This window comes from Durio zibethinus, chromosome 7 (genome assembly GCF_047325235.1).
Source record: "Durio zibethinus cultivar Kanyao isolate XHJ-2024 chromosome 7, ASM4732523v1, whole genome shotgun sequence".
Lineage (NCBI taxonomy): Eukaryota > Viridiplantae > Streptophyta > Magnoliopsida > Malvales > Malvaceae > Durio > Durio zibethinus.
Window position 1 is genome coordinate 23,409,193 of NC_143168.1, and position 12,773 is coordinate 23,421,965.

General features: G+C 39.4%; 1 pseudogene; it reads left to right on the top strand.

Moving 5' to 3' along the window:
• Window positions 1–1,103: 1,103 nt before the first annotated feature.
• On the top strand, window positions 1,104–12,517 carry LOC149518193 (putative disease resistance protein RGA1; annotated as a pseudogene).
• Window positions 12,518–12,773: the final 256 nt, after the last annotated feature.

Sequence of the window (12,773 nt, forward strand, 5' to 3'; positions counted from 1 at the left end):
CGATAATAATTTTGGATCTCGATTAATTCATAATCAAATTGAATCAAATCTCGTAAGTTCTTTCAAAATTATTTTTTTATTTACAAAACTCAAAAACTAAAACTTTACTTAAAGTTAACCATCCGTGTTGCATAACAGTTTAACTATAACAATCAATGCACCCCTAAGTCGTGTGCAAAGTCTTATAAAAAGTCACTTTTACTTGTTTTACACGATGGGGGAACATGTGAAATAAAATGGATATTTATTTGAAAAATTTATCAATTATCAGTAAATTGAATAATTTGTTGCATCAAAGTGAAACTCTATGAGGTATTCATAAAACACGATACTATTGATAATAAAAATATTTTTATATATTCTTTCTTCTCTCAATTTATTTGTTTTAAAAAATTCTAATTTTTGTATTTAATATTATAATTTTAAGTTTTTTATAATATTGAATTATCATATTTTTTATTGTCAAAAAATAAATTTTAAGTATAAAGATAAAATAAAAGGTATTCAGAAATTTTGAAAAATATATATTTTGAAACGACTCAAAAATGAAAAAAAAAATGGAAGAAATATTACCTATGTAAAAATATTCAATGTAAATGAGACCCAAAATAAAAATTTACATTATACCCATATTAAATAATTGAATTAAGTTTAAAACTACACTTAAAAATTCTTAATTGCAATAAAATTAAGTTCATTACCCATATTATTTCCACCAGGTGATGCTTAAATCTAAATATGGAATCCATCAGTTGTTTAGTTTTCTATCGGTTCTGCTTTAAAAAAAATTTTCAAGTAAAATGCATTTCGTTTCGTGTCCGTCGATATACTCACTGATTTTTTTATTTTTTTTGCGTGTCCGTGGGTGTCCCTCGCGTTACGATAGGGTGGATGCCGTGCTTCCTGGAAAGCATCCATTATTCATTGTGCAAACATTGGAAGCCTTTTTTTTTTTTTCTTTTGTTCTTTTGGTGGTGATGTAGCTGATCATCAACCAAACCACAAGTATAAAAGTACTGATGGCTGCTAAAATGAAATATTTACTCTAAACTCACTTGTTTAATTTCCCGAAAACAAACTTCAATATAAATACTATACTCAATTGTTATTTACCTTTGATTACCTCTCCAGAGTTTAATTATGGCGGAATCATTTCTGGCTATCATTGCAGAACAGCTTTTGGAAAAGATAGTATCCCTGGCTGCCAAAGAAACTCTATCGTTTTGGAATGTTAGTAGTGATTTGAGAAGGCTTAAGGAAACCATGACCTACATCAAAGCTGTGCTGTTAGATGCTGAAAAACGGCAGCAGCAGAATGAGACGTTGCGCCTTAGTTTGGGGAAGCTTAGAGACGTCTTATATGATGCTGAGGATGTGCTTGATGAATTCAGGTGTGAAGTGCTGCGAAAGGAGTTGATCAATCGTGGAAGTTTCATGCCTTGGGTGGGTGCACCAGGCACATCTGGCGCACCAGCACGCGCATTTGAGGTTGAGGCCCACGCACCAGGTGCATTGGCGAGAGTTAGCGCCCAACGCCTTGGAGGCAAGGCCAGAATACCCGCAAAGCCTGCAGGCCAGCCCGCAAGGCCAAGGTCTGGCCTGCATGATGCCTGTACCACATCTAACAGGGCCCAAGATGGGAGATACGCAAGGGGATCTTTTGGAAGATCATAGAATCAACAAGAGCTTTCTAGTAGATCTAGTTAATCCTTAGAATCAGGAGATAGAATCCTGATTGATTGTAATATTCGTAATTCCTTTATTTTAACCTTGATTCTAGGGATTTAGCCATAAGTATAGCTGGGAGCCTCAACTATGAATAGAGGGCTGCTCCACCCTCATTTGTACATCATCATACACTTCTGTTTCAGTGAATACAAAGCATATTCCAACAAGCTATTTTGTTTTCTTATTTCTCTCAAACTTACGTATTCAGCCCTTCCCATTATTTTAGTGCCCACACGCTGGTGTTTTAGGGTGACTTAGGCTACAAGAAGGTGATTCCAAGCCTAAGACCGCATGGATTCTGAGTCTAAGGTCGGAGCCCGTGACAGTTGGTATCAAAGCAAGTTCGATTCTTCGTGTTTTTATTGTTCAGGTTAGATCACAGTCAAGGAGATGGCATCCCAGAGTGACGTTGCTAGCCAACAACCAAAGGCCCAGGAGCAGGGGTGTGGAAGAGGCAAGAAGGCTAACTCGAGAGACATCTGGTCTACCATGGACAGTAGGCTGGCCAAGGTAGAGGTGAGCATGGGCAACATGTAAAAGAAGCTTAAGGATGTGGAGACTCACGTTGAAGTGCTAGACTCCACGAAAAAGGAGCTTAGTGGTGAGTTGTAAGCTGCTTTCAATAAAGGCATGGACGTGATCACCAAAAAGAATAAGACCTTGGAGGCTGTGGTGGAGACCATGCGCGATGGCATGGAGGCTATGAGCAAGAAGATAGAGGAGCTCACCAGCGAGCTCATTGTTTGCAAGACTGCCATTGGGAATGGCATGTTTGTTGGAGTGTCTAAATCCATGATGGATGTCCCTAAGCCTAAAGAGTTCAAGGGAACTAGGGTGGCTAAGGAAGTAGACAACTACCTATGGGGTATGAAGCAGTACTTTCAGGCCATGGGCATGCAAGACGAGGTAATAAAGGTAAGCACTGCTGCTATGTATCTTACTGATATAGCCTTATTGTGGTGAAGGCGTAGGTATGATGATGTTAGGCATGGCAGTGCCAAAATTGGAACCTGGGCAGAGTTTTAAAAAGAGTTCAGAGAATAATTTTACCCGGAGTATGCCAATGATAAGGTGCAGGCAAAGTTACGTAGGCTGAGCCAGCAAAGGGACATAAAGGAGTATGTCCAGAGATTATTTAAACTGATGCTACAAATCTCAAATCTAGGTGAGAATAATGCCTTATTTGCTTTTATGGATGGGTTGAAACCGTGAGTGAAGCATGAGCTACAACGGAGGGGAGTTCATGACTTGGCTAAAGCCATGACTACTGCTGAGTCCTTAATAGAGTTTAAGCCTCTGAACAAGTTCGAGTCTTCTAAACCCAAAGGTAAGGGCAAGGATGAGAGGGACCGAAAGAAGCAATCTAAGGGGAAAAACCGTGATCGAGAGTCCAAGGATGAAGATCGAGACCGTTCAACTAAGGATGGCAAGAGGAAACCACCAATAAGCAAGTGGAAAGCAAAGGAGGACCGAGAGCCATTAGCATGCTACCTATGTGAAGGGAGCCATACAGCACATAATTGCCTATAGAAAGGTAAACTAGCTGCTGTAGACAAGGAGTCTGACAAGGAGCCAGAGATAGGGGCAGCAAAGCTTAGGTCGTTAGTGCTCAATGCTATCCAGAGTAAGGGGAACCTCAAGCCAAAGGGCTTGATGTTTACGGATCTGACAATTGTAGGTCAGAAGGTGAGCACACTGGTGGACACAGGTGCCTCACATCTTTTTATTTCAGGTGATAGAGCCCAGAAGCTCAAACTAAAGGTGCAGAAAGAGATAGGTACCATTAAAATGATGAATTCCAAGGATATTTCAGCCATTGGAGTAACGTGAATAGTGGAGTTACAGCTTGAAGACTAGAAAGACAAGAAGACCATAGAGGTAATACCCCTTGACGACTATGAGTTTGTGATTAGGTTGAATTTTTTTGTTCGGATTAACGCCCTCTTTGTGCTTTTTGCCAATTGTATTTGCATCTTGAATGCATGGTGCCAATGCCTAGTGCCATTGAGGAGAGGGTTCGAAGTTGGGTCGCGAGTGGTGTCAACCATCCAATTTGCCAAGGCGATAAACAGAAAAGAAGACACATTCTTGGCAGCCCTGAAATATGAGGAGCCAAGGGAGAATGAGACCAAGTCACCTTTGGAAGTGCTGAAGGTGCTAAAGACTTTTAGTGATATGATGCCCGTAAAGTTGCCTAGCCAGCTACCACCTAAGAAGGAGGTGGATCACAAGATCGAGCTGGTGTCCAAGGCCAAGCCACCAGCTAGAGCCTTTTACCGAATGTCCCCACCAAAGTTGGAAGAGTTAAGGAAGCAGCTCAAAGAGTTAGTTGATGCTAGCTTCATCAGGCCATAGAAGGCACTATATGGTGTATCAATTTTATTCTAGCGTAAGCATGATGGGTTATTACGATTGTGCATAGACTATCGGGCTTTGAACAAGCTAACCGTCAAGAATAAGTATCCTATCCCACTCATTACGGACTTGTTCGACCAACTTGGAAGCATAAGGTGGTTCACCAAGCTGAATTTGAGGTCGAGCTACTACCAAGTCAGGATCGCAGAGGGAGATGAGCCCAAGATAGCATGTGTCAATTAGTATGGTTCGTATGAGTTCTTGGTCATGCCATTTGGACTCACAAATGCCTCAGTAACATTCTGCACCCTTATGAACAAGGTACTTCAGTTGTTCCTTAATCGATTTGTTATGGTTTATTTGGATGACATTATGATCTACAGCTAGACTTTGGGAGAACATGTAGACCACTTAAGACAAGTGTTCGAGGTGTTACAGGCGTATAAGCTATTTGTCAAAAAGGAGAAGTGCTCATTTTCCTAGCAAGAGATCTTATTCCTAGGCCACATAGTGAAAAATAACAGGATACACATGAATGAAGGTAAGGTGCACGCCATTCTGGAGTGGGAACTGCAAGCCAAGGTCACTGAGTTGAGGTCATTCCTTAGGCTGGTTAACTATTACAAGCATTTTATAAAAGGTCACTTAGCAATAGCCACGCGATTGACTGACTTGTTCAAGAAAATGAAAGCATAGGAGTGGAGCACAGGGTGCCAGGAAGCCTTTGACTGGTTAAAGCAGGCTATGACCAAAGAGCCAGTCTTGGCTTTACCAGACTATGCCAAGCCATATGAAGTGCATACAGATGCATCAGACTTTGCTATAAGGGACGTGTTGATACAGAAAGGACATCCAATCGTGTTCGAAAGCAAGAAGCTTAACGAGACTGAGCAAGTACATGGTCCAAGAGAAGGAGATGATTGTAGTGGTGCACTGCTTGTGCACTTGGTGCCATTACCTATTGGGATCGAGGTTCGTGGTTAGGACAGATAATGTGACGACCAGCTACTTTCAGACGTAAAAAAAGTTATCCCTCAAGTAGGTGAGATGGTAAGATTTTCTTATGGAATTTGATTTTCAGATGGAGTACAAGCCAAGATGGGCAAACCTGATGGCAGACGCCCTGAACAGGAAGGCTAACCTTGCTGCCATTAGCCAACCAAAGGGATCACTGGTATCATGCATCAAAGAGGGACTTACGCATGATCTTATAGCCAAGGCTCTTATGGAGTATGCCCAGCAATGTAAGATTAAGCGATTTTAGGTGCATGATGGTTTGTTGCACACCAAGGGTAGTAGACTGTTTGTACCACAGCATGAAAAACTTCGTAGGGAAGTTTTACAAGAGTGCCATAATTCAAGGTAAATTGGACACCCATGAGTGAGCCACATCTTGGCATTGTTAGAGGATCGGTACTATTGATCGTACATGAGGGACGATGTGGAGGCCTATGTGAAGACTTATCTTGTGTGCCAATAGGACAAGGTGGAGCTCAAGAAACCAGACGATCTCTTGAAGCTATTGCCAGTGCCAGAGCGACCATGGAAGAGTGTTTCTCTAGACTTTAAAGTTGGTATACCCAAGGTAGAAGGGTTTGAAAGCATCATGGTAGTGGTGGACAGGTTTTCCAAATATGAAATCATCATTCCAGCAACCAAGAAGTGCTCAGTTGAAGAGGTAGCTCAATTGTTCCTGAAGAACATGGTTAAGTACTAGGGAGTGTCGAAGACTGTTGTTAGTGATCAGGATGGACGTTTCACGGGCAGGTTCTAGACTGAGTTGTTCAAGCTGTTGGGGTCAGACTTGAACTTTTCCACCAATATGCATCCACAGACCGATGGGTAGACTGAACGTGTGAATAAACTATTAGAGGTCTACCTCAAACACTATGTGAGTGCCATGCAAAAGGATTAGCTAAAGCTGCTAAATGTTGCACAGTTTTCCTATAACTTGCAAAGGAGTGAGGCAATGAACCAGAGCCCATTTGAGGTTATGATAGGTCAACAACCACTAACACCCAGTTCAATTGTTGCAGGTTATACAGGGCTGAATCCAACAACATACAAGTTTGCCAAGGCTTGGTAGGAGCAAGCTAACTTGGCCAGAGTCTATCTACACAAAGGGACAAAGAGGTCGAAGAAGTGGGCAGACCAAAATAGACGGGACGTGCAGTTTTAAGTGGGAGACTTGGTGTTGGTAAAGCTGCATCCCATTGTGCGTCACAGGAGCCTGCACAAAGGCCTAATCCAGAGGTATAAGGGACTTTTTCGAGTAGTCAAGAAGGTAGGCAAGGTTGTCTACAAGCTAGATATGCCATCCAAGCTGAAGGTACATTCGATGTTCCATGTAAGCATGCTCAAGCCGTTTCATAAGGATGAGAGAAATCCAGGACTGACAAAGTCAAAGCGTGCACCATTTGAGAGCAAGAGCTTCATATGATAAGGAGGTCCACAACATCATAGCTGACCGAAAAGTGAGACAGAAAAATTACCAACCAAGACAAGAGTACTTGGTGCGCTGAAAGGGACTTCCAGACAGTGAGGCAAGCTGGGAACCAGCAGAGGACTTATGACAGTTTGAGGATCAGATCATGTGGTACCATACAGAGGACGCAACGAGAGCGTAGTGTAATCAGGTGGGGGAGAATGTCACACCCTGGGTGGGTGCACCAGGCACATCAGGCGCACCAACACGCGCACCTGAAGTTGAGGCCCGTGCACCAAGCACACTGACGGGAATTAACGCACAAAGCCTTGGAGGCAAGGCCAAAATGCCCGCATAGCCTGTAGGATAGCCCACAAGGCCAAGGTCTGGCCTACATGATGCCCGCACCACATCCAGCAGGGCCCAATATGGGAGATACGTAAGGGAATCTTTTGAAAGATCACAGGATCAGCAAGAACCTTTTGGCAGATCTGGTTGACCCTTAGAATCAGGAGATAGAATCTTGATTGATTGTAATCTTTGTAATTTCTTGATTTTAGCCTTGATTCTAGGGATTTAGCCATAAGTATAGCTGGGAGCCTCAACTATAAATAGAGGGTTGCTCCACCTTCATTTGTATATCATCATACATTTTTATTTTAGTGAATACAAAGCATATTCCAGCAAGTTATTTTGTTTTTCTGTTTCTCTCAAACTTGCGCATTTAGCCCCGCACATTGGTGTTTTAGGCTAACTTAGGCTACAAGGAGGTGATTCCAAGCCTAAGGTCGCATTGATTCTGAATCTAAGGTCAAAGCCTGTGACAGAGGCACCACCAACAAATTGGTACGATTACCTGCTCTCTCTCTATTCCATTTGCATTCCCTTTGAGGATGAGTCATAAAATAAAAAAGATCAATGAAAAGCTAGATACGATAGCTAGTGATTTCAAAAAATTTAATCTTGGACTTGAAGAGAAAGTTGAGAACCGACGTGTTATTCTCAGGGATACCCACTGCTTTGTGATACCTTCTAATGTGATAGGTCGTAATCAAGACAAAAAAAACATCATAGATCTTTTAGTCAAGCCAACCGATACTGAAAAAATCCCCGTTATCCCTATAGTTGGAATCGGAGGTTTAGAGAAGACCACGCTTGGTCAACTTGTGTACAACGATGAAAGGATCATTAGGGTCTTTCCCTTGAAAATATGGGTTTGTGTGTCAGATGAGTTTGATCTCGCTAGATTGCTTTGTGATGTTATTTACTCCATTACGGGAGAAAGATGTAATGGCTTACCAGTTAATGCATTGCAAACTCATTTGCGAATGCTTTTAGATGGTAAAACTTTTTTACTCATTTTAGATGATGTATGGAACGAAGATCATGTAAAATGGATGGAACTGAGAGATTTACTGACGACAATGGGTAACTTTCAACAAAGTAAAATCTTTGTGACTACACGGAGTTCAAAAGTTGCTTCGATAGTGGGTACTATTGCTCCGTACAACTTGAAAGGTCTTAGTCACAAAGATTCTCTGTCTTTGTTTGTAAAATGGGCATTTAGGGAAGGGGATGAGAAAGTATATCCAAACCTTATGAGAATTGGTGATGAAATTGTGAAAAAATGCAAAGGGGTTCCACTGGCAGTGAGAACTTTAGGGAGCTTGCTCTACATGAAAACTGAGCAACATGAATGGGAATTTATAAAAGATAACGACATGTGAAAACTTGGTCAAAATAAAAATGACATTTTACCTATGCTGAAATTGAGTTATAATAATTCGCCATCTCATTTGCAAAAGTGCCTAACTTGTTTGTCATTGTTTCCAAAGGATACTATTTATGATACTGATTATATCATCCAATTCTGGATGGCCATTGGACTTACTGAAAGCCCCAAGTAAAATGAAGAGTGGGAAGATGTTGGGTTACGATATTTCAAAGAATTATGGTCGAGGGGTTTTGTCCAAGATGTCGAGGATGAATATACATATTACACATTTAAAATCCATGACCTAATACATGATCTCTTGTCAAATGTGTCTCAAGATGACTGTTTAACAATTTATCCTGGTACAATAAATGCTGCTGATCATATTCGACATCTGTCATTTTTGGGTGATAATCCATTGAGAGCTCCACAGTCATTTTTGAAGAATTTAAAAGGTGTGCAGACATTGGTGATCCTACCTTCTTCAGGAAGAAATAGGATAATTGAGGAACATTTTGTAAATGCTTCCATCTTGAATTTCAAGTTCCTGCGGCTACTTGATCTCTCCTATTAATTTTTGAAAGTATCGCCCAATTCCGTTGGCACCTTGAAGCATTTAAGATATCTTAACTTGAGCTTTTGTCAAAGAATGAGGAAACTTCCTACTTCTATCAGTAAACTTCAGAGCTTGTCGACTTTACAGTTGACTGGCGTTCCACTGATTGAAATACCTGAATGTTTGCAAAGCTTGATCAGTCTCAGATTTCTAGAGATAACCACAGATTCCACACTTTTAAGGGATATTGAACCAAGATTTTGGAGTTCACTTCAGTTCATGCACTTGTACGGATGTGGTATGATAAAATCTATATTTGATGGGATGCAACATTGTCGTAACGGTTTTAGGTCTGTCAGACATAAAATGAGTTTTAAAATCGAGAGAAATAAAAGGAATCGCTACCAATCTTTGTTAGAGTGTGATTGACCACCTAAAAGTTTATCCTTTTAATAAAACTATAAAAATGGATTTAAAGTTTATTAAAAAGATAAATTTTGGTCTACAAAAAATCAGGTTAGTCCGAGAGTCGGTTACGTGTGGGGAACGATTAGCACCCCCACAACGCCCATAAATTGGTACCATTTAATTATGCACTATTTTTTATGTTGGATAAAAATGGTTTTAATTTGAAATTTGACACTAATTCCTTTCATTTAAAAAATAAAATTTTGCTAAAATTTTTATTTAGAAATATTGAAAAAATCTTTAAGTTAAAGAATTATCTTAAAATTCTCTATCATCTAGGCAGAATTTAAAATAACTCTTTTCGCTTAAGATTTAACACAACAATCCTTAAAATGAAATAACACTCTTTATAGAAAATTGTTGATGACTCTCCAACATCTAGGCAGGGTACCAAGAATTATTTCTGTCGGAATGTTATTTTTATTTTATTTTGTAATATCATAATTTTTTTTAAAAAAAATGTATAATTCTTTTTTCATTATAAAATATTTTATTATCGAACAGTAAATTAAAGAGAGAATAATGCAGACAATTATCGATGATAACATATTAACGTATATATGCTAATGAATGTAATGTAAAATGAAATGTAATTTAAAAGTTAGATTCTTAAGTATAATGAGGTCACCCCGACTCTCCAACATCTAGACAGAGCTTAGGTGTGACTGTTTATATTTAAGATCTCAATTTACTGTTATACTTTTTATTTATTAATCTTATTATCAATACGAATTACGAAATCATGTGAAAAGACTTAACGAAGTAAATTTTCCTAAATACCTCATCATCTAGGCGACATTCGGGAACAAATTACTTCAATAGAATTTTTACACACGTCCTTAGGACTTTTAGCAGGTTTCGAATAAGGGCTTAATTAGAGGTTTTGAAGGTTTGGTTCTAAGGTTTTTAGGGTTTTAAAGCTTGAATTTTAGGATATGGAAGGTTTAGGGTTTTGATTTTAGAGTTTGGAGATTTTAGGGTTTGGGTTTTGAAAATTTAAAGGTTTTGAATTTCGGATTTTGGAGGGTTTTGGATTTTAGGGGTTTTGGATTTTAGGGGTTTAGATTTAAGGGATTTTGGATTTTAGGGGGTTTGGATTTAAAGGGTTTTAGAAACCTAGGATTTTGAAAATTAAAAATTAGTGTTTAAGGTTTCGTTTTTAAGAAAATACGAACATCTTTAAAAATCTTCAATATCTAGGTGAATTTTCGAAGCAGGTTCGATTTTAATAATTTTTTAAAATTAATTTAAAAATTTCTTATAATTATTTTTTTATGAAAATTTATTAATAATAATTCCCCCACATCTACGCAAAATTATTTTTTAGAAAAATATTTTTTTCCCTCCAACATCTAGGCAGAGAAAATAATAATAATAATAATAAAATTTTTTTGAACATTTTTAATATATATTTTTAATCATTTTCAATTTTATTATTATTAAAACAATTAAACATTTATTCTAAAAAATTTGAAAATTTATCATGCATCAATAAAAAATACTCAAAATAACAAAAATAATAATAAATTAAAAAATTAAAAAAATTAAAAAAAAAGTTTTTTTTACTTAAACTGAACCAATCAACAGTCTGATCAACGTTGGTCTGAGCCAGTCGGATCGGTTCGGTGGTTCGATTGGAGGTTCGGACGATCCAACAGTTCAGACCGGTTCACTGACGGTTCGTCTAAACCGGTTCAAGGCTGGCTGAAGAGGGCGGTGGGTCGGGTTACGCAGATCTCGAGTCAAGTTCGGTCCACGCGTTGATCCTCTACGCTTGAAACGACGTCGTTTTAGTCCTATGCTCAAAACGACATCGTTTTGCCCTTATGTTTTCTATATATAACTGAAAAAAAAAATTTTGTTCATTCTTTGGTTTTTTAGAAAAAAAAAAGGGGGGGGGAGAGGGAGAGCTCGCCGTCCGGTCGTCGAACCAACGCGCTGGTCACCGCTTGGGTCGCCATCAACGGGGTTGCCGGTGGTCGTTAGTAGTCGAAAAATTTTAATAGTACTCCCAGAAGCGTTCTTCGACACGCTCTTCCTGGATCTGACGTCTGTTTTACCAGAAACAGGCTTTCGGTCTCCTTTCTCTTTCTCTTTTTTTTTTTAAAAAAAGGACACTGATGATTTCTTTGCTTGTTTGCAGGGTTTTCTGGCGCTGAGGTTCCTCCCTACGGGGAGGACTGTTTAACTCTTTTTTTTATTTCTATTTTTATGTTTCTGTTTTTGGTTTGGTGTGGGTGTTTGGGGTTGTTGAAAATACTTTGAGGGGGGGTAGCTCGTCTGAGCTTGGTGATTTCTGGTAGGGATGAAGTGAATGGGCTCTTGGGCGTCCGAGAGAGTTTTTGATAAGGGGGTCCAAGAAAGTTGAAAGAGAGAGCGACTAGGGATTTTAAAGAACTCCAAGGTGGCTGTAAGGTGGCTGTAGGGTGGTTGTAGGTGACTGTAGGGTGGTGGGTAGACAGGGGCTAGTCGGGTTGTAGGGTGGCTGGTCGAGGGTTAGGGATTTTAAAGAACTCCAAGGTGGCTGTAGGGTGGTTGTAGGTGACTATAGGCTGGTGGGTAGACAGGGGGCTGGTTAAGAAGCTGATAGGGGGCTGGTCGGGGGCGACAACAGCGCCAGCCACCCTACTTTCTGTTTTTCTTTTTTTTATTATTTTTTATATTTTTATATAATTTTTTAATTATTATTTTTTAAAATTAGTATTATTATTATTATTATACTAAAATGAAAATAGTAGACCCGGACGAAACCGATGTCTACAAACAACTCACATCACTTAGAAGATTGGTTATCCAAGACTGTTCTAGATTGATTTCACTACCAAGAAGTCTGAAATTCCTAACCAAATTAGAGGAAATCCATATACTTGGCTGCCAGAAAATCAATTTGTGTATGGAACAAGAAGGAGAAGAAGACCGAGACCTTTACTTGCGACTTAAAACTTTAACAATATCGGGATCAGAAGCGTTGGAAGATCTACCACGGTTGTTTCTTCAAGGATCAGCTACCACTTTTAAATCCATGATAGTAAGGAATTATCCCACCTTCAAGGTACTACCAGAATGGATGCAAAATCTCACTTCACTTCAGAGGTTGGAGCTTGTACATTGTTTAGCATTTTCCTCTCTTCACGAAGGACTGAGTAGCCTCACCGCACTTAGGCAAGTAAAGATTCAAAAATGTCCTGCGCTGACCCAAAATTGTCAACCTGGGGTTGGTGCTGATTGGTCCAAGATTGCGCACGTTCAAGAGGATTATATTGAACATTAGAAGTGTTAGAAAATTGGGGTCCAGTCCCATGTAAGTGGTTTTGGACCAAGTAAAGGCCATGGGCCTTGATCTTTTATTTTACACAGAGCCCTAGCGACTTAATAAAAAGAGGTGGGGTTGTTTTATGTGTGTGTCGACAACCAAGCAGAGAAAGAAGAAAAGCCAGGAAAACCAGAGAGAGAAAAAAGGAGAAGGGAGAGTTGGTTGAACGAAAGTCAATCCGTGGTCCGATTGAGTTGGAACCTTGTCAGGAGGT